This window comes from Anomaloglossus baeobatrachus, chromosome 3 (assembly GCF_048569485.1).
Source record: "Anomaloglossus baeobatrachus isolate aAnoBae1 chromosome 3, aAnoBae1.hap1, whole genome shotgun sequence".
NCBI classification, from domain to species: domain Eukaryota; kingdom Metazoa; phylum Chordata; class Amphibia; order Anura; family Aromobatidae; genus Anomaloglossus; species Anomaloglossus baeobatrachus.
The window spans coordinates 2495888-2515837 of NC_134355.1; the positions used below are offsets into that span (position 1 = coordinate 2495888).

At 41.8% G+C, this 19950-nt stretch overlaps 1 protein-coding gene across 3 annotated transcripts in view; it reads left to right on the plus strand.

The window, feature by feature from the left end:
• The window catches only part of TTBK1 (tau tubulin kinase 1), a 250497-nt gene that overhangs the window by 123382 nt on the left and 107165 nt on the right, over nucleotides 1–19950 (plus strand). The window lies entirely within an intron of this gene.

Genomic DNA, 19950 nt, shown 5'->3' on the forward strand with positions numbered 1-19950 from the left:
CGCATGTGTGATATCAGGGGATAAAACTGAGAGAAGAAGAATCAAGGCCCCGCATGTGTGATATCAGGAATAAAACTGAGAGAATAAGAATCAAGGCCCCGCATGTGTGATATCAGGGGATAAAACTGAGAGAATAAGAATCAAGACCCCGCATGTGTGATATCAGGAATAAAACTGAGAGAATAAGAATCAAGACCCCGCATGTGTGATATCAGGAATAAAACTGAGAGAATAAGAATCAAGACCTCGCATGTGTGATATCAGGAATAAAACTGAGAGAATAAGAATCAAGGCCCCGCATGTATGATATCAGGAATAAAACTGAGAGAATAAGAATCAAGACCCCGCATGTGTGATATCAGGGATAAAACTGAGAGAATAAGAATCAAGACCCCGCATGTGTGATATCAGGGATAAAACTGAGAGAATAAGAATCAAGACCTCGCATGTGTGATATCAGGAATAAAACTGAGAGAATAAGAATCAAGACCCCGCATGTGTGATATCAGGAATAAAACTGAGAGAATAAGAATCAAGACCCCGCATGTGTGATATCAGGAATAAAACTGAGAGAATAAGAATCAAGACCCCGCATGTGTGATATCAGGGATAAAACTGAGAGAATAAGAATCAAGACCCCGCATGTGTGATATCAGGAATAAAACTGAGAGAATAAGAATCAAGACCTCGCATGTGTGATATCAGGGGATAAAACTGAGAGAATAAGAATCAAGGCCCCGCATGTGTGATATCAGGAGGTAAAACTGAGAGAATAAGAATCAAGACCCCGCATGTGTGATATCAGGGATAAAACTGAGAGAATAAGAATCAAGACCCCCGCATGTGTGATATCAGGGGGATAAAACTGAGAGAATAAGAATCAAGACCTCGCATGTGTGATATCAGGGATAAAACTGAGAGAATAAGAATCAAGACCTCGCATGTGTGATATCAGGGATAAAACTGAGAGAATAAGAATCAAGACCCCGCATGTGTGATATCAGGGGATAAAACTGAGAGAATAAGAATCAAGACCCCGCATGTGTGATATCAGGAATAAAACTGAGAGAATAAGAATCAAGACCCCGCATGTGTGATATCAGGAATAAAACTGAGAGAATAAGAATCAAGACCTCGCATGTGTGATATCAGGAATAAAACTGAGAGAATAAGAATCAAGGCCCCGCATGTATGATATCAGGAATAAAACTGAGAGAATAAGAATCAAGACCCCGCATGTGTGATATCAGGGATAAAACTGAGAGAATAAGAATCAAGACCCCGCATGTGTGATATCAGGGATAAAACTGAGAGAATAAGAATCAAGACCTCGCATGTGTGATATCAGGAATAAAACTGAGAGAATAAGAATCAAGACCCCGCATGTGTGATATCAGGAATAAAACTGAGAGAATAAGAATCAAGACCCCGCATGTGTGATATCAGGAATAAAACTGAGAGAATAAGAATCAAGACCCCGCATGTGTGATATCAGGGATAAAACTGAGAGAATAAGAATCAAGACCCCGCATGTGTGATATCAGGAATAAAACTGAGAGAATAAGAATCAAGACCTCGCATGTGTGATATCAGGGGATAAAACTGAGAGAATAAGAATCAAGGCCCCGCATGTGTGATATCAGGAGGTAAAACTGAGAGAATAAGAATCAAGACCCCGCATGTGTGATATCAGGGATAAAACTGAGAGAATAAGAATCAAGACCCCCGCATGTGTGATATCAGGGGGATAAAACTGAGAGAATAAGAATCAAGACCTCGCATGTGTGATATCAGGGATAAAACTGAGAGAATAAGAATCAAGACCTCGCATGTGTGATATCAGGGATAAAACTGAGAGAATAAGAATCAAGACCCCGCATGTGTGATATCAGGGGATAAAACTGAGAGAATAAGAATCAAGACCCCGCATGTGTGATATCAGGGATAAAACTGAGAGAATAAGAATCAAGACCCTGCATGTGTGATATCAGGGATAAAACTGAGAGAATAAGAATCAAGGCCCCGCATGTGTGATATCAGGGGATAAAACTGGGAGAATAAGAATCAAGACCTCGCATGTGTGATATCAGGGATAAAACTGAGAGAATAAGAATCAAGACCCCGCATGTGTGATATCGGAAATAAAACTGAGAGAATAAGAATCAAGACCCCGCATGTGTGATATCAGAAATAAAACTGAGAGAATAAGAATCAAGACCCCGCATGTGTGATATCAGGGATAAAACTGAGAGAATAAGAATCAAGGCCCCGCATGTGTTATATCAGGGGGATAAAACTGAGAGAATAAGAATCAAGACCTCGCATGTGTGATATCAGGGGATAAAACTGAGAGAATAAGAATCAAGACCTCGCATGTGTGATATCAGGGGATAAAACTGAGAGAATAAGAATCAAGGCCCCGCATGTGTGATATCAGGAGGTAAAACTGAGAGAATAAGAATCAAGACCCCGCATGTGTGATATCAGGGATAAAACTGAGAGAATAAGAATCAAGACCCCGCATGTGTGATATCAGGGATAAAACTGAGAGAATAAGAATCAAGACCCCGCATGTGTGATATCAGGGGATAAAACTGAGAGAATAAGAATCAAGACCCCGCATGTGTGATATCAGGGGATACAACTGAGAGAATAAGAATCAAGACCCCGCATGTGTGATATCAGGGATAAAACTGAGAGAATAAGAATCAAGACCCCGCATGTGTGATATCAGGGGATAAAACTGAGAGAATAAGAATCAAGGCCCCGCATGTGTGATATCAGGGGGATAAAACTGAGAGAATAAGAATCAAGACCCCGCATGTGTGATATCAGGGGATAAAACTGAGAGAATAAGAATCAAGACCCCGCATGTGTGATATCAGGGGATACAACTGAGAGAATAAGAATCAAGACCCCGCATGTGTGATATCAGGGATAAAACTGAGAGAATAAGAATCAAGACCCCGCATGTGTGATATCAGGGGATAAAACTGAGAGAATAAGAATCAAGACCCCGCATGTGTGATATCAGGGGATAAAACTGAGAGAATAAGAATCAAGACCCCGCATGTGTGATATCAGGGATAAAACTGAGAGAATAAGAATCAAGACCTCGCATGTGTGATATCAGGGATAAAACTGAGAGAATAAGAATCAAGACCTCGCATGTGTGATATCAGGGATAAAACTGAGAGAATAAGAATCAAGGCCCCGCATGTGTGATATCAGGGATAAAACTGAGAGAATAAGAATCAAGGCCCCGCATGTGTGATATCAGGGGATAAAACTGAGAGAATAAGAATCAAGACCCCGCATGTGTGATATCAGGGATAAAACTGAGAGAATAAGAATCAAGACCTCGCATGTGTGATATCAGGGGATAAAACTGAGAGAATAAGAATCAAGGCCCCGCATGTGTGATATCAGGGGATAAAACTGAGAGAATAAGAATCAAGGCCCCGCATGTGTGATATCAGGGATAAAACTGAGAGAATAAGAATCAAGGCCTCGCATGTGTGATATCAGGAATAAAACTGAGAGAATAAGAATCAAGAACTCGCATGTGTGATATCAGGGATAAAACTGAGAGAATAAGAATCAAGACCCCGCATGTGTGATATCAGGGGATAAAACTGAGAGAATAAGAATCAAGGCCCCGCATGTGTGATATCAGGGGATAAAACTGAGAGAATAAGAATCAAGGCCCCGCATGTGTGATATCAGGGATAAAACTGAGAGAATAAGAATCAAGACCCCGCATGTGTGATATCAGGGGATAAAACTGAGAGAATAAGAATCAAGGCCCCGCATGTGTGATATCAGGGATAAAACTGAGAGAATAAGAATCAAGACCTCGCATGTGTGATATCAGGGATAAAACTGAGAGAATAAGAATCAAGACCTCGCATGTGTGATATCAGGGATAAAACTGAGAGAATAAGAATCAAGACCCCGCATGTGTGATATCAGGGATAAAACTGAGAGAATAAGAATCAAGACCCCGCATGTGTGATATCAGGGATAAAACTGAGAGAATAAGAATCAAGGCCCCGCATGTGTGATATCAGGGATAAAACTGAGAGAATAAGAATCAAGACCCCGCATGTGTGATATCAGGGATAAAACTGAGAGAATAAGAATCAAGACCCCGCATGTGTGATATCAGGGGATAAAACTGAGAGAATAAGAATCAAGGCCCCGCATGTGTGATATCAGGGATAAAACTGAGAGAATAAGAATCAAGGCCCCGCATGTGTGATATCAGGGATAAAACTGAGAGAATAAGAATCAAGGCCCCGCATGTGTGATATCAGGGGATAAAACTGAGAGAATAAGAATCAAGGCCCCGCATTTGTGATATCAGGGATAAAACTGAGAGAATAAGAATCAAGACCCCGCATGTGTGATATCAGGGTATAAAACTGAGAGAATAAGAATCAAGGCCCCGCATGTGTGATATCAGGGATAAAACTGAGAGAATAAGAATCAAGGCCCCGCATGTGTGATATCAGGGGATAAAACTGAGAGAATAAGAATCAAGGCCCCGCATGTGTGATATCAGGGATAAAACTGAGAGAATAAGAATCAAGACCCCGCATGTGTGATATCAGGGATAAAACTGAGAGAATAAGAATCAAGACCCCGCATGTGTGATATCAGGGATAAAACTGAGAGAATAAGAATCAAGACCCCGCATGTGTGATATCAGGGATAAAACTGAGAGAATAAGAATCAAGGCCCCGCATGTGTGATATCAGGGATAAAACTGAGAGAATAAGAATCAAGACCCCGCATGTGTGATATCAGGGATAAAACTGAGAGAATAAGAATCAAGACCCCGCATGTGTGATATCAGGGATAAAACTGAGAGAATAAGAATCAAGACCCCGCATGTGTGATATCAGGGATAAAACTGAGAGAATAAGAATCAAGGCCCCGCATGTGTGATATCAGGGGATAAAACTGAGAGAATAAGAATCAAGACCCCGCATGTGTGATATCAGGGATAAAACTGAGAGAATAAGAATCAAGGCCCCGCATGTGTGATATCAGGGATAAAACTGAGAGAATAAGAATCAAGACCCCGCATGTGTGATATCAGGGATAAAACTGAGAGAATAAGAATCAAGACCTCGCATGTGTGATATCAGGGATAAAACTGAGAGAATAAGAATCAAGACCCCGCATGTGTGATATCAGGGATAAAACTGAGAGAATAAGAATCAAGACCCCGCATGTGTGATATCAGGGATAAAACTGAGAGAATAAGAATCAAGACCCCGCATGTGTGATATCAGGGATAAAACTGAGAGAATAAGAATCAAGACCCCGCATGTGTGATATCAGGGATAAAACTGAGAGAATAAGAATCAAGACCCCGCATGTGTGATATCAGGGATAAAACTGAGAGAATAAGAATCAAGGCCCCGCATGTGTGATATCAGGGATAAAACTGAGAGAATAAGAATCAAGGCCCCGCATGTGTGATATCAGGGATAAAACTGAGAGAATAAGAATCAAGACCCCGCATGTGTGATATCAGGGATAAAACTGAGAGAATAAGAATCAAGACCCCGCATGTGTGATATCAGGGATAAAACTGAGAGAATAAGAATCAAGGCCCCGCATGTGTGATATCAGGAATAAAACTGAGAGAATAAGAATCAAGACCCCGCATGTGTGATATCAGGGGATAAAACTGAGAGAATAAGAATCAAGACCCCGCATGTGTGATATCAGGGTATAAAACTGAGAGAATAAGAATCAAGACCCCGCATGTGTGATATCAGGGTATAAAACTGAGAGAATAAGAATCAAGACCTCGCATGTGTGATATCAGGGGATAAAACCGAGAGAATAAGAATCAAGGCCCCGCATGTGTGATATCAGGCATAAAACCGAGAGAATAAGAATCAAGGCCCCGCATGTGTGATATCAGGGATAAAACTGAGAGAATAAGAATCAAGACCCCGCATGTGTGATATCAGGGATAAAACTGAGAGAATAAGAATCAAGGCCCCGCATGTGTGATATCAGGGGATAAAACTGAGAGAATAATAATCAAGGCCCCGCATGTGTGATATCAGGGATAAAACTGAGAGAATAAGAATCAAGGCCCCGCATGTGTGATATCAGGGGATAAAACTGAGAGAATAAGAATCAAGACCCCGCATGTGTGATATCAGGGGATAAAACTGAGAGAATAAGAATCAAGACCCCGCATGTGTGATATCAGGAGATAAAACTGAGAGAATAAGAATCAAGGCCCCGCATGTGTGATATCAGGGGATAAAACTGAGAGAATAAGAATCAAGACCCCGCATGTGTGATATCAGGGATAAAACTGAGAGAATAAGAATCAAGACCCCGCATGTGTGATATCAGGGGATAAAACTGAGAGAATAAGAATCAAGACCCCGCATGTGTGATATCAGGGATAAAACTGAGAGAATAAGAATCAAGACCCCGCATGTGTGATATCAGGGATAAAACTGAGAGAATAAGAATCAAGACCCCGCATGTGTGATATCAGGGATAAAACTGAGAGAATAAGAATCAAGGCCCCGCATGTGTGATATCAGGAATAAAACTGAGAGAATAAGAATCAAGACCCCGCATGTGTGATATCAGGGGATAAAACTGAGAGAATAAGAATCAAGGCCCCGCATGTGTGATATCAGGGATAAAACTGAGAGAATAAGAATCAAGACCCCGCATGTGTGATATCAGGAATAAAACTGAGAGAATAAGAATCAAGGCCCCGCATGTGTGATATCAGGGATAAAACTGAGAGAATAAGAATCAAGACCCCGCATGTGTGATATCAGGGTATAAAACTGAGAGAATAAGAATCAAGACCCCGCATGTGTGATATCAGGGTATAAAACTGAGAGAATAAGAATCAAGACCTCGCATGTGTGATATCAGGGGATAAAACCGAGAGAATAAGAATCAAGGCCCCGCATGTGTGATATCAGGCATAAAACCGAGAGAATAAGAATCAAGGCCCCGCATGTGTGATATCAGGGGATAAAACTGAGAGAATAAGAATCAAGGCCCCGCATGTGTGATATCAGGGGATAAAACTGAGAGAATAAGAATCAAGACCCCGCATGTGTGATATCAGGGGATAAAACTGAGAGAATAAGAATCAAGGCCCCGCATGTGTGATATCAGGGATAAAACTGAGAGAATAAGAATCAAGGCCCCGCATGTGTGATATCAGGGGATAAAACTGAGAGAATAAGAATCAAGGCCCCGCATGTGTGATATCAGGGGATAAAACTGAGAGAATAAGAATCAAGACCCCGCATGTGTGATATCAGGGGATAAAACTGAGAGAATAAGAATCAAGACCCCGCATGTGTGATATCAGGGATAAAACTGAGAGAATAAGAATCAAGGCCCCGCATGTGTGATATCAGGGGATAAAACTGAGAGAATAAGAATCAAGGCCCCGCATGTGTGATATCAGGGATAAAACTGAGAGAATAAGAATCAAGGCCCCGCATGTGTGATATCAGGGGATAAAACTGAGAGAATAAGAATCAAGGCCCCGCATGTGTGATATCAGGGATAAAACTGAGAGAATAAGAATCAAGGCCCCGCATGTGTGATATCAGGGGATAAAACTGGGAGAATAAGAATCAAGACCCCGCATGTGTGATATCAGGGATAAAACTGAGAGAATAAGAATCAAGGCCCCGCATGTGTGATATCAGGGGATAAAACTGGGAGAATAAGAATCAAGGCCCCGCATGTGTGATATCAGGGATAAAACTGAGAGAATAAGAATCAAGACCTCGCATGTGTGATATCAGGGGATAAAACTGGGAGAATAAGAATCAAGGCCCCGCATGTGTGATATCAGGGATAAAACTGAGAGAATAAGAATCAAGGCCCCGCATGTGTGATATCAGGGGATAAAACTGAGAGAATAAGAATCAAGACCCCGCATGTGTGATATCAGGGATAAAACTGAGAGAATAAGAATCAAGGCCCCGCATGTGTGATATCAGGGGATAAAACTGGGAGAATAAGAATCAAGACCCCGCATGTGTGATATCAGGGATAAAACTGAGAGAATAAGAATCAAGGCCCCGCATGTGTGATATCAGGGATAAAACTGAGAGAATAAGAATCAAGGCCCCGCATGTGTGATATCAGGGATAAAACTGAGAGAAGAAGAATCAAGGCCCCGCATGTGTGATATCAGGGGATAAAACTGAGAGAATAAGAATCAAGGCCCCGCATGTGTGATATCAGGGGATAAAACTGAGAGAATAAGAATCAAGACCCCGCATGTGTGATATCAGGGGATAAAACTGAGAGAATAAGAATCAAGAACTCGCATGTGTGATATCAGGGATAAAACTGAGAGAATAAGAATCAAGGCCCCGCATGTGTGATATCAGGGATAAAACTGAGAGAATAAGAATCAAGACCTCGCATGTGTGATATCAGGGATAAAACTGAGAGAATAAGAATCAAGACCCCGCATGTGTGATATCAGGGGATAAAACTGAGAGAATAAGAATCAAGGCCCCGCATGTGTGATATCAGGGATAAAACTGAGAGAATAAGAATCAAGGCCCCGCATGTGTGATATCAGGGATAAAACTGAGAGAATAAGAATCAAGACCTCGCATGTGTGATATCAGGGGATAAAACTGGGAGAATAAGAATCAAGACCCCGCATGTGTGATATCAGGGGATAAAACTGAGAGAATAAGAATCAAGACCCCGCATGTGTGATATCAGGAGGTAAAACTGAGAGAATAAGAATCAAGGCCCCGCATGTGTGATATCAGGGGATAAAACTGAGAGAATAAGAATCAAGGCCCCGCATGTGTGATATCAGGGGATAAAACTGAGAGAATAAGAATCAAGGCCCCGCATGTGTGATATCAGGAGGTAAAACTGAGAGAATAAGAATCAAGGCCCCGCATGTGTGATATCAGGGATAAAACTGAGAGAATAAGAATCAAGACCCCGCATGTGTGATATCAGGAGGTAAAACTGAGAGAATAAGAATCAAGACCCCGCATGTGTGATATCAGGGATAAAACTGAGAGAATAAGAATCAAGACCCCGCATGTGTGATATCAGGGGATAAAACTGAGAGAATAAGAATCAAGACCCCGCATGTGTGATATCAGGAGGTAAAACTGAGAGAATAAGAATCAAGACCTCGCATGTGTGATATCAGGGGATAAAACTGAGAGAATAATAATCAAGGCCCCGCATGTGTGATATCAGGGATAAAACTGAGAGAATAAGAATCAAGGCCCCGCATGTGTGATATCAGGGGATAAAACTGAGAGAATAAGAATCAAGACCTCGCATGTGTGATATCAGGGATAAAACTGAGAGAATAAGAATCAAGGCCCCGCATGTGTGATATCAGGGATAAAACTGAGAGAATAAGAATCAAGACCTCGCATGTGTGATATCAGGGGATAAAACTGACAGAAGAAGAATCAAGGCCCCGCATGTGTGATATCAGGGATAAAACTGAGAGAATAAGAATCAAGGCCCCGCATGTGTGATATCAGGGATAAAACTGAGAGAATAAGAATCAAGACCCCGCATGTGTGATATCAGGAGATAAAACTGAGAGAATAAGAATCAAGACCCCGCATGTGTGATATCAGGAGATAAAACTGAGAGAATAAGAATCAAGACTCCGCATGTGTGATATCAGGGATAAAACTGAGAGAATAAGAATCAAGACCCCGCATGTGTGATATCAGGGATAAAACTGAGAGAATAAGAATCAAGGCCCCGCATGTGTGATATCAGGGGATAAAACTGAGAGAATAAGAATCAAGGCCCCGCATGTGTGATATCAGGGGATAAAACTGAGAGAATAAGAATCAAGGCCCCGCATGTGTGATATCAGGGATAAAACTGAGAGAATAAGAATCAAGGCCTCGCATGTGTGATATCAGGGATAAAACTGAGAGAATAAGAATCAAGACCCCGCATGTGTGATATCAGGAGATAAAACTGAGAGAATAAGAATCAAGACCCCGCATGTGTGATATCAGGGATAAAACTGAGAGAATAAGAATCAAGGCCCCGCATGTGTGATATCAGGGGATAAAACTGAGAGAATAAGAATCAAGACCCCGCATGTGTGATATCAGGGATAAAACTGAGAGAATAAGAATCAAGACCCCGCATGTGTGATATCAGGGGATAAAACTGGGAGAATAAGAATCAAGGCCCCGCATGTGTGATATCAGGGATAAAACTGAGAGAATAAGAATCAAGACCCCGCATGTGTGATATCAGGGGATAAAACTGGGAGAATAAGAATCAAGGCCCCGCATGTGTGATATCAGGGATAAAACTGAGAGAATAAGAATCAAGACCTCGCATGTGTGATATCAGGGGATAAAACTGGGAGAATAAGAATCAAGGCCCCGCATGTGTGATATCAGGGATAAAACTGAGAGAATAAGAATCAAGGCCCCGCATGTGTGATATCAGGGGATAAAACTGAGAGAATAAGAATCAAGGCCCCGCATGTGTGATATCAGGGATAAAACTGAGAGAATAAGAATCAAGGCCCCGCATGTGTGATATCAGGGGATAAAACTGGGAGAATAAGAATCAAGGCCCCGCATGTGTGATATCAGGGATAAAACTGAGAGAATAAGAATCAAGGCCCCGCATGTGTGATATCAGGGGATAAAACTGGGAGAATAAGAATCAAGGCCCCGCATGTGTGATATCAGGGATAAAACTGAGAGAATAAGAATCAAGACCTCGCATGTGTGATATCAGGGGATAAAACTGGGAGAATAAGAATCAAGGCCCCGCATGTGTGATATCAGGGATAAAACTGAGAGAATAAGAATCAAGGCCCCGCATGTGTGATATCAGGGGATAAAACTGAGAGAATAAGAATCAAGGCCCCGCATGTGTGATATCAGGGATAAAACTGAGAGAATAAGAATCAAGGCCCCGCATGTGTGATATCAGGGATAAAACTGAGAGAAGAAGAATCAAGGCCCCGCATGTGTGATATCAGGGGATAAAACTGAGAGAATAAGAATCAAGGCCCCGCATGTGTGATATCAGGGGATAAAACTGAGAGAATAAGAATCAAGACCCCGCATGTGTGATATCAGGGATAAAACTGAGAGAATAAGAATCAAGGCCCCGCATGTGTGATATCAGGGATAAAACTGAGAGAATAAGAATCAAGGCCCCGCATGTGTGATATCAGGGATAAAACTGAGAGAATAAGAATCAAGACCTCGCATGTGTGATATCAGGGATAAAACTGAGAGAATAAGAATCAAGGCCCCGCATGTGTGATATCAGGGATAAAACTGAGAGAATAAGAATCAAGACCTCGCATGTGTGATATCAGGGGATAAAACTGGGAGAATAAGAATCAAGACCCCGCATGTGTGATATCAGGGGATAAAACTGAGAGAATAAGAATCAAGACCCCGCATGTGTGATATCAGGAGGTAAAACTGAGAGAATAAGAATCAAGGCCCCGCATGTGTGATATCAGGGGATAAAACTGAGAGAATAAGAATCAAGGCCCCGCATGTGTGATATCAGGGGATAAAACTGAGAGAATAAGAATCAAGGCCCCGCATGTGTGATATCAGGAGGTAAAACTGAGAGAATAAGAATCAAGACCCCGCATGTGTGATATCAGGGATAAAACTGAGAGAATAAGAATCAAGACCCCGCATGTGTGATATCAGGGGATAAAACTGAGAGAATAAGAATCAAGACCCCGCATGTGTGATATCAGGAGGTAAAACTGAGAGAATAAGAATCAAGACCTCGCATGTGTGATATCAGGGGATAAAACTGAGAGAATAATAATCAAGGCCCCGCATGTGTGATATCAGGGATAAAACTGAGAGAATAAGAATCAAGGCCCCGCATGTGTGATATCAGGGGATAAAACTGAGAGAATAAGAATCAAGGCCCCGCATGTGTGATATCAGGGGATAAAACTGAGAGAATAAGAATCAAGACCCCGCATGTGTGATATCAGGGATAAAACTGAGAGAATAAGAATCAAGGCCCCGCATGTGTGATATCAGGGATAAAACTGAGAGAATAAGAATCAAGACCTCGCATGTGTGATATCAGGGGATAAAACTGACAGAAGAAGAATCAAGGCCCCGCATGTGTGATATCAGGGATAAAACTGAGAGAATAAGAATCAAGGCCCCGCATGTGTGATATCAGGGATAAAACTGAGAGAATAAGAATCAAGACCCCGCATGTGTGATATCAGGAGATAAAACTGAGAGAATAAGAATCAAGACCCCGCATGTGTGATATCAGGAGATAAAACTGAGAGAATAAGAATCAAGACTCCGCATGTGTGATATCAGGGATAAAACTGAGAGAATAAGAATCAAGACCCCGCATGTGTGATATCAGGGATAAAACTGAGAGAATAAGAATCAAGGCCCCGCATGTGTGATATCAGGGGATAAAACTGAGAGAATAAGAATCAAGGCCCCGCATGTGTGATATCAGGGGATAAAACTGAGAGAATAAGAATCAAGGCCCCGCATGTGTGATATCAGGGATAAAACTGAGAGAATAAGAATCAAGGCCTCGCATGTGTGATATCAGGGATAAAACTGAGAGAATAAGAATCAAGACCCCGCATGTGTGATATCAGGAGATAAAACTGAGAGAATAAGAATCAAGACCCCGCATGTGTGATATCAGGGATAAAACTGAGAGAATAAGAATCAAGGCCCCGCATGTGTGATATCAGGGGATAAAACTGAGAGAATAAGAATCAAGACCCCGCATGTGTGATATCAGGGATAAAACTGAGAGAATAAGAATCAAGACCCCGCATGTGTGATATCAGGGATAAAACTGAGAGAATAAGAATCAAGACCCCGCATGTGTGATATCAGGGATAAAACTGAGAGAATAAGAATCAAGACCCCGCATGTGTGATATCAGGGATAAAACTGAGAGAATAAGAATCAAGGCCCCGCATGTGTGATATCAGGGGATAAAACTGAGAGAATAAGAATCAAGGCCCCGCATGTGTGATATCAGGGATAAAACTGAGAGAATAAGAATGAAGACCCCGCATGTGTGATATCAGGGATAAAACTGAGAGAATAAGAATGAAGACCCCGCATGTGTGATATCAGGGATAAAACTGAGAGAATAAGAATCAAGGCCCTGCATGTGTGATATCAGGGGATAAAACTGAGAGAATAAGAATCAAGACCCCGCATGTGTGATATCAGGGATAAAACTGAGAGAATAAGAATCAAGACCTCGCATGTGTGATATCAGGGATAAAACTGAGAGAATAAGAATCAAGACCTCGCATGTGTGATATCAGGGATAAAACTGAGAGAATAAGAATCAAGACCCCGCATGTGTGATATCAGGGGATAAAACTGAGAGAATAAGAATCAAGGCCCCGCATGTGTGATATCAGGGATAAAACTGAGAGAATAAGAATCAAGACCCCGCATGTGTGATATCAGGGATAAAACTGAGAGAATAAGAATCAAGACCCCGCATGTGTGATATCAGGGATAAAACTGAGAGAATAAGAATCAAGACCCCGCATGTGTGATATCAGGGGATAAAACTGAGAGAATAAGAATCAAGGCCCCGCATGTGTGATATCAGGGATAAAACTGAGAGAAAAAGAATCAAGACCCCGCATGTGTGATATCAGGGATAAAACTGAGAGAATAAGAATCAAGGCCCCGCATGTGTGATATCAGGGGATAAAACTGAGAGAATAAGAATCAAGGCCCCGCATGTGTGATATCAGGGATAAAACTGAGAGAATAAGAATCAAGACCCCGCATGTGTGATATCAGGGATAAAACTGAGAGAATAAGAATCAAGACCCCGCATGTGTGATATCAGGGATAAAACTGAGAGAATAAGAATCAAGGCCCCGCATGTGTGATATCAGGGATAAAACTGAGAGAATAAGAATCAAGGCCCCGCATGTGTGATATCAGGGATAAAACTGAGAGAATAAGAATCAAGGCCCCGCATGTGTGATATCAGGGGATAAAACTGAGAGAATAAGAATCAAGGCCCCGCATGTGTGATATCAGGGATAAAACTGAGAGAATAAGAATCAAGACCCCGCATGTGTGATATCAGGGTATAAAACTGAGAGAATAAGAATCAAGGCCCCGCATGTGTGATATCAGGGATAAAACTGAGAGAATAAGAATCAAGGCCCCGCATGTGTGATATCAGGGGATAAAACTGAGAGAATAAGAATCAAGACCTCGCATGTGTGATATTCTCTCAGTTTTATCCCCTGATATCACACATGCGGGGTCTTGATTCTTATTCTCTCAGTTTTATCCCTGATATCACACATGCGGGGTCTTGATTCTTATTCTCTCAGTTTTATCCCTGATATCACACATGCGAGGTCTTGATTCTTATTCTCTCAGTTTTATCCCCTGATATCACACATGCGGGGCCTTGATTCTTATTCTCTCAGTTTTATCCCTGATATCACACATGCGGGGCCTTGATTCTTATTCTCTCAGTTTTATACCCTGATATCACACATGCGGGGTCTTGATTCTTATTCTCTCAGTTTTATCCCTGATATCACACATGCGGGGCCTTGATTCTTATTCTCTCAGTTTTATCCCCTGATATCACACATGCGGGGCCTTGATTCTTATTCTCTCAGTTTTATCCCTGATATCACACATGCGGGGCCTTGATTCTTATTCTCTCAGTTTTATCCCTGATATCACACATGCGGGGCCTTGATTCTTATTCTCTCAGTTTTATCCCTGATATCACACATGCGGGGTCTTGATTCTTATTCTCTCAGTTTTATCCCTGATATCACACATGCGGGGCCTTGATTCTTATTCTCTCAGTTTTATCCCCTGATATCACACATGCGGGGCCTTGATTCTTATTCTCTCAGTTTTATCCCTGATATCACACATGCGGGGTCTTGATTCTTATTCTCTCAGTTTTATCCCTGATATCACACATGCGGGGCCTTGATTCTTATTCTCTCAGTTTTATCCCCTAAGAATCAAGGCCCCGCATGTGTGATATCAGGGATAAAACTGAGAGAATAAGAATCAAGGCCCCGCATGTGTGATATCAGGGGATAAAACTGAGAGAATAAGAATCAAGGCCCCGCATGTGTGATATCAGGGATAAAACTGAGAGAATAAGAATCAAGGCCCCGCATGTGTGATATCAGGGATAAAACTGAGAGAATAAGAATCAAGACCCCGCATGTGTGATATCAGGGATAAAACTGAGAGAATAAGAATCAAGACCCCGCATGTGTGATATCAGGGATAAAACTGGGAGAATAAGAATCAAGACCTCGCATGTGTGATATCAGGGGATAAAACTGAGAGAATAAGAATCAAGGCCCCGCATGTGTGATATCAGGGATAAAACTGAGAGAATAAGAATCAAGGCCCCGCATGTGTGATATCAGGGATAAAACTGAGAGAATAAGAATCAAGACCCCGCATGTGTGATATCAGGGATAAAACTGAGAGAATAAGAATCAAGGCCCCGCATGTGTGATATCAGGGATAAAACTGAGAGAATAAGAATCAAGACCCCGCATGTGTGATATCAGGAATAAAACTGAGAGAATAAGAATCAAGGCCCCGCATGTGTGATATCAGGTATAAAACTGAGAGAATAAGAATCAAGACCTCGCATGTGTGATATCAGGCATAAAACCGAGAGAATAAGAATCAAGGCCCCGCATGTGTGATATCAGGGGATAAAACCGAGAGAATAAGAATCAAGGCCCCGCATGTGTGATATCAGGCATAAAACCGAGAGAATAAGAATCAAGGCCCCGCATGTGTGATATCAGGCATAAAACCGAGAGAATAAGAATCAAGGCCCCGCATGTGTGATATCAGGCATAAAACCGAGAGAATAAGAATCAAGGCCCCGCATGTGTGATATCAGGTATAAAACTGAGAGAATAAGAATCAAGACCTCGCATGTGTGATATCAGGCATAAAACCGAGAGAATAAGAATCAAGGCCCCGCATGTGTGATATCAGGGGATAAAACCGAGAGAATAAGAATCAAGGCCCCGCATGTGTGATATCAGGCATAAAACCGAGAGAATAAGAATCAAGGCCCCGCATGTGTGATATCAGGGGATAAAACTGAGAGAATAAGAATCAAGGCCCCGCATGTGTGATATCAGGGGATAAAACTGAGAGAATAAGAATCAAGACCCCGCATGTGTGATATCAGGGGATAAAACTGAGAGAATAAGAATCAAGGCCCCGCATGTGTGATATCAGGGATAAAACTGAGAGAATAAGAATCAAGGCCCCGCATGTGTGATATCAGGGGATAAAACTGAGAGAATAAGAATCAAGACCCCGCATGTGTGATATCAGGGGATAAAACTGAGAGAATAAGAATCAAGTCCCCGCATGTGTGATATCAGGGGATAAAACTGAGAGAATAAGAATCAAGGCCCCGCATGTGTGATATCAGGGATAAAACTGAGAGAATAAGAATCAAGACCCCGCATGTGTGATATCAGGGATAAAACTGAGAGAATAAGAATCAAGACCCCGCATGTGTGATATCAGGGGATAAAACTGAGAGAATAAGAATCAAGGCCCCGCATGTGTGATATCAGGGGATAAAACTGAGAGAATAAGAATCAAGACCCCGCATGTGTGATATCAGGGGATAAAACTGAGAGAATAAGAATCAAGACCCCGCATGTGTGATATCAGGGGATAAAACTGAGAGAATAAGAATCAAGGCCCCGCATGTGTGATATCAGGGGATAAAACTGAGAGAATAAGAATCAAGGCCCCGCATGTGTGATATCAGGGATAAAACTGAGAGAATAAGAATCAAGGCCCCGCATGTGTGATATCAGGGGATAAAACTGAGAGAATAAGAATCAAGACCCCGCATGTGTGATATCAGGAATAAAACTGAGAGAATAAGAATCAAGACCCCGCATGTGTGATATCAGGGGATAAAACTGAGAGAATAAGAATCAAGACCCCGCATGTGTGATATCAGGGATAAAACTGAGAGAATAAGAATCAAGGCCCCGCATGTGTGATATCAGGGATAAAACTGAGAGAATAAGAATCAAGACCCCGCATGTGTGATATCAGGGGATAAAACTGAGAGAATAAGAATCAAGACCTCGCATGTGTGATATCAGGGATAAAACTGAGAGAATAAGAATCAAGGCCCCGCATGTGTGATATCAGGGATAAAACTGAGAGAATAAGAATCAAGGCCCCGCATGTGTGATATCAGGGATAAAACTGAGAGAATAAGAATCAAGGCCCCGCATGTGTGATATCAGGGATAAAACTGAGAGAATAAGAATCAAGACCCCGCATGTGTGATATCAGGGATAAAACTGAGAGAATAAGAATCAAGGCCCCGCATGTGTGATATCAGGGGGATAAAACTGAGAGAATAAGAATCAAGACCCCGCATGTGTGATATCAGGGATAAAACTGAGAGAATAAGAATCAAGACCCCGCATGTGTGATATCAGGAGGTAAAACTGAGAGAATAAGAATCAAGACCCCGCATGTGTGATATCAGGGATAAAACTGAGAGAATAAGAATCAAGGCCCCGCATGTGTGATATCAGGGATAAAACTGAGAGAATAAGAATCAAGACCCCGCATGTGTGATATCAGGGGATAAAACTGAGAGAATAAGAATCAAGACCCCGCATGTGTGATATCAGGGATAAAACTGAGAGAATAAGAATCAAGGCCCCGCATGTGTGATATCAGGGGGATAAAACTGAGAGAATAAGAATCAAGACCCCGCATGTGTGATATCAGGGGGATAAAACTGAGAGAATAAGAATCAAGACCCCGCATGTGTGATATCAGGGATAAAACTGAGAGAATAAGAATCAAGACCCCGCATGTGTGATATCAGGGATAAAACTGAGAGAATAAGAATCAAGACCCCGCATGTGTGATATCAGGGGATAAAACTGAGAGAATAAGAATCAAGGCCCCGCATGTGTGATATCAGGAATAAAACTGAGAGAATAAGAATCAAGACCCCGCATGTGTGATATCAGGGGATAAAACTGAGAGAATAAGAATCAAGACCCCGCATGTGTGATATCAGGGATAAAACTGAGAGAATAAGAATCAAGGCCCCGCATGTGTGATATCAGGGATAAAACTGAGAGAATAAGAATCAAGGCCCCGCATGTGTGATATCAGGGATAAAACTGAGAGAATAAGAATCAAGACCCCGCATGTGTGATATCAGGGGATAAAACTGAGAGAATAAGAATCAAGACCCCGCATGTGTGATATCAGGGATAAAACTGAGAGAATAAGAATCAAGACCCCGCATGTGTGATATCAGGGATAAAACTGAGAGAATAAGAATCAAGACCCCGCATGTGTGATATCAGGGATAAAACTGAGAGAATAAGAATCAAGACCCCGCATGTGTGATATCAGGGATAAAACTGAGAGAATAAGAATCAAGACCTCGCATGTGTGATATCAGGGATAAAACTGAGAGAATAAGAATCAAGGCCCCGCATGTGTGATATCAGGGATAAAACTGAGAGAATAAGAATCAAGGCCCCGCATGTGTGATATCAGGGATAAAACTGAGAGAATAAGAATCAAGGCCCCGCATGTGTGATATCAGGGATAAAACTGAGAGAATAAGAATCAAGACCCCGCATGTGTGATATCAGGGATAAAACTGAGAGAATAAGAATCAAGGCCCCGCATGTGTGATATCAGGGGGATAAAACTGAGAGAATAAGAATCAAGACCCCGCATGTGTGATATCAGGGATAAAACTGAGAGAATAAGAATCAAGACCCCGCATGTGTGATATCAGGAGGTAAAACTGAGAGAATAAGAATCAAGACCCCGCATGTGTGATATCAGGGATAAAACTGAGAGAATAAGAATCAAGGCCCCGCATGTGTGATATCAGGGATAAAACTGAGAGAATAAGAATCAAGACCCCGCATGTGTGATATCAGGGGATAAAACTGAGAGAATAAGAATCAAGACCCCGCATGTGTGATATCAGGGATAAAACTGAGAGAATAAGAATCAAGGCCCCGCATGTGTGATATCAGGGGGATAAAACTGAGAGAATAAGAATCAAGACCCCGCATGTGTGATATCAGGGGGATAAAACTGAGAGAATAAGAATCAAGACCCCGCATGTGTGATATCAGGGATAAAACTGAGAGAATAAGAATCAAGACCCCGCATGTGTGATATCAGGGATAAAACTGAGAGAATAAGAATCAAGACCCCGCATGTGTGATATCAGGGGATAAAACTGAGAGAATAAGAATCAAGGCCCCGCATGTGTGATATCAGGAATAAAACTGAGAGAATAAGAATCAAGACCCCGCATGTGTGATATCAGGGGATAAAACTGAGAGAATAAGAATCAAGACCCCGCATGTGTGATATCAGGGATAAAACTGAGAGAATAAGAATCAAGGCCCCGCATGTGTGATATCAGGGATAAAACTGAGAGAATAAGAATCAAGGCCCCGCATGTGTGATATCAGGGATAAAACTGAGAGAATAAGAATCAAGACCCCGCATGTGTGATATCAGGGGATAAAACTGAGAGAATAAGAATCAAGACCCCGCATGTGTGATATCAGGGATAAAACTGAGAGAATAAGAATCAAGACCCCGCATGTGTGATATCAGGGATAAAACTGAGAGAATAAGAATCAAGACCCCGCATGTGTGATATCAGGGATAAAACTGAGAGAATAAGAATCAAGACCCCGCATGTGTGATATCAGGGATAAAACTGAGAGAATAAGAATCAAGACCTCGCATGTGTGATATCAGGGGATAAAACTGAGAGAATAAGAATCAAGACCCCGCATGTGTGATATCAGGGATAAAACTGAGAGAA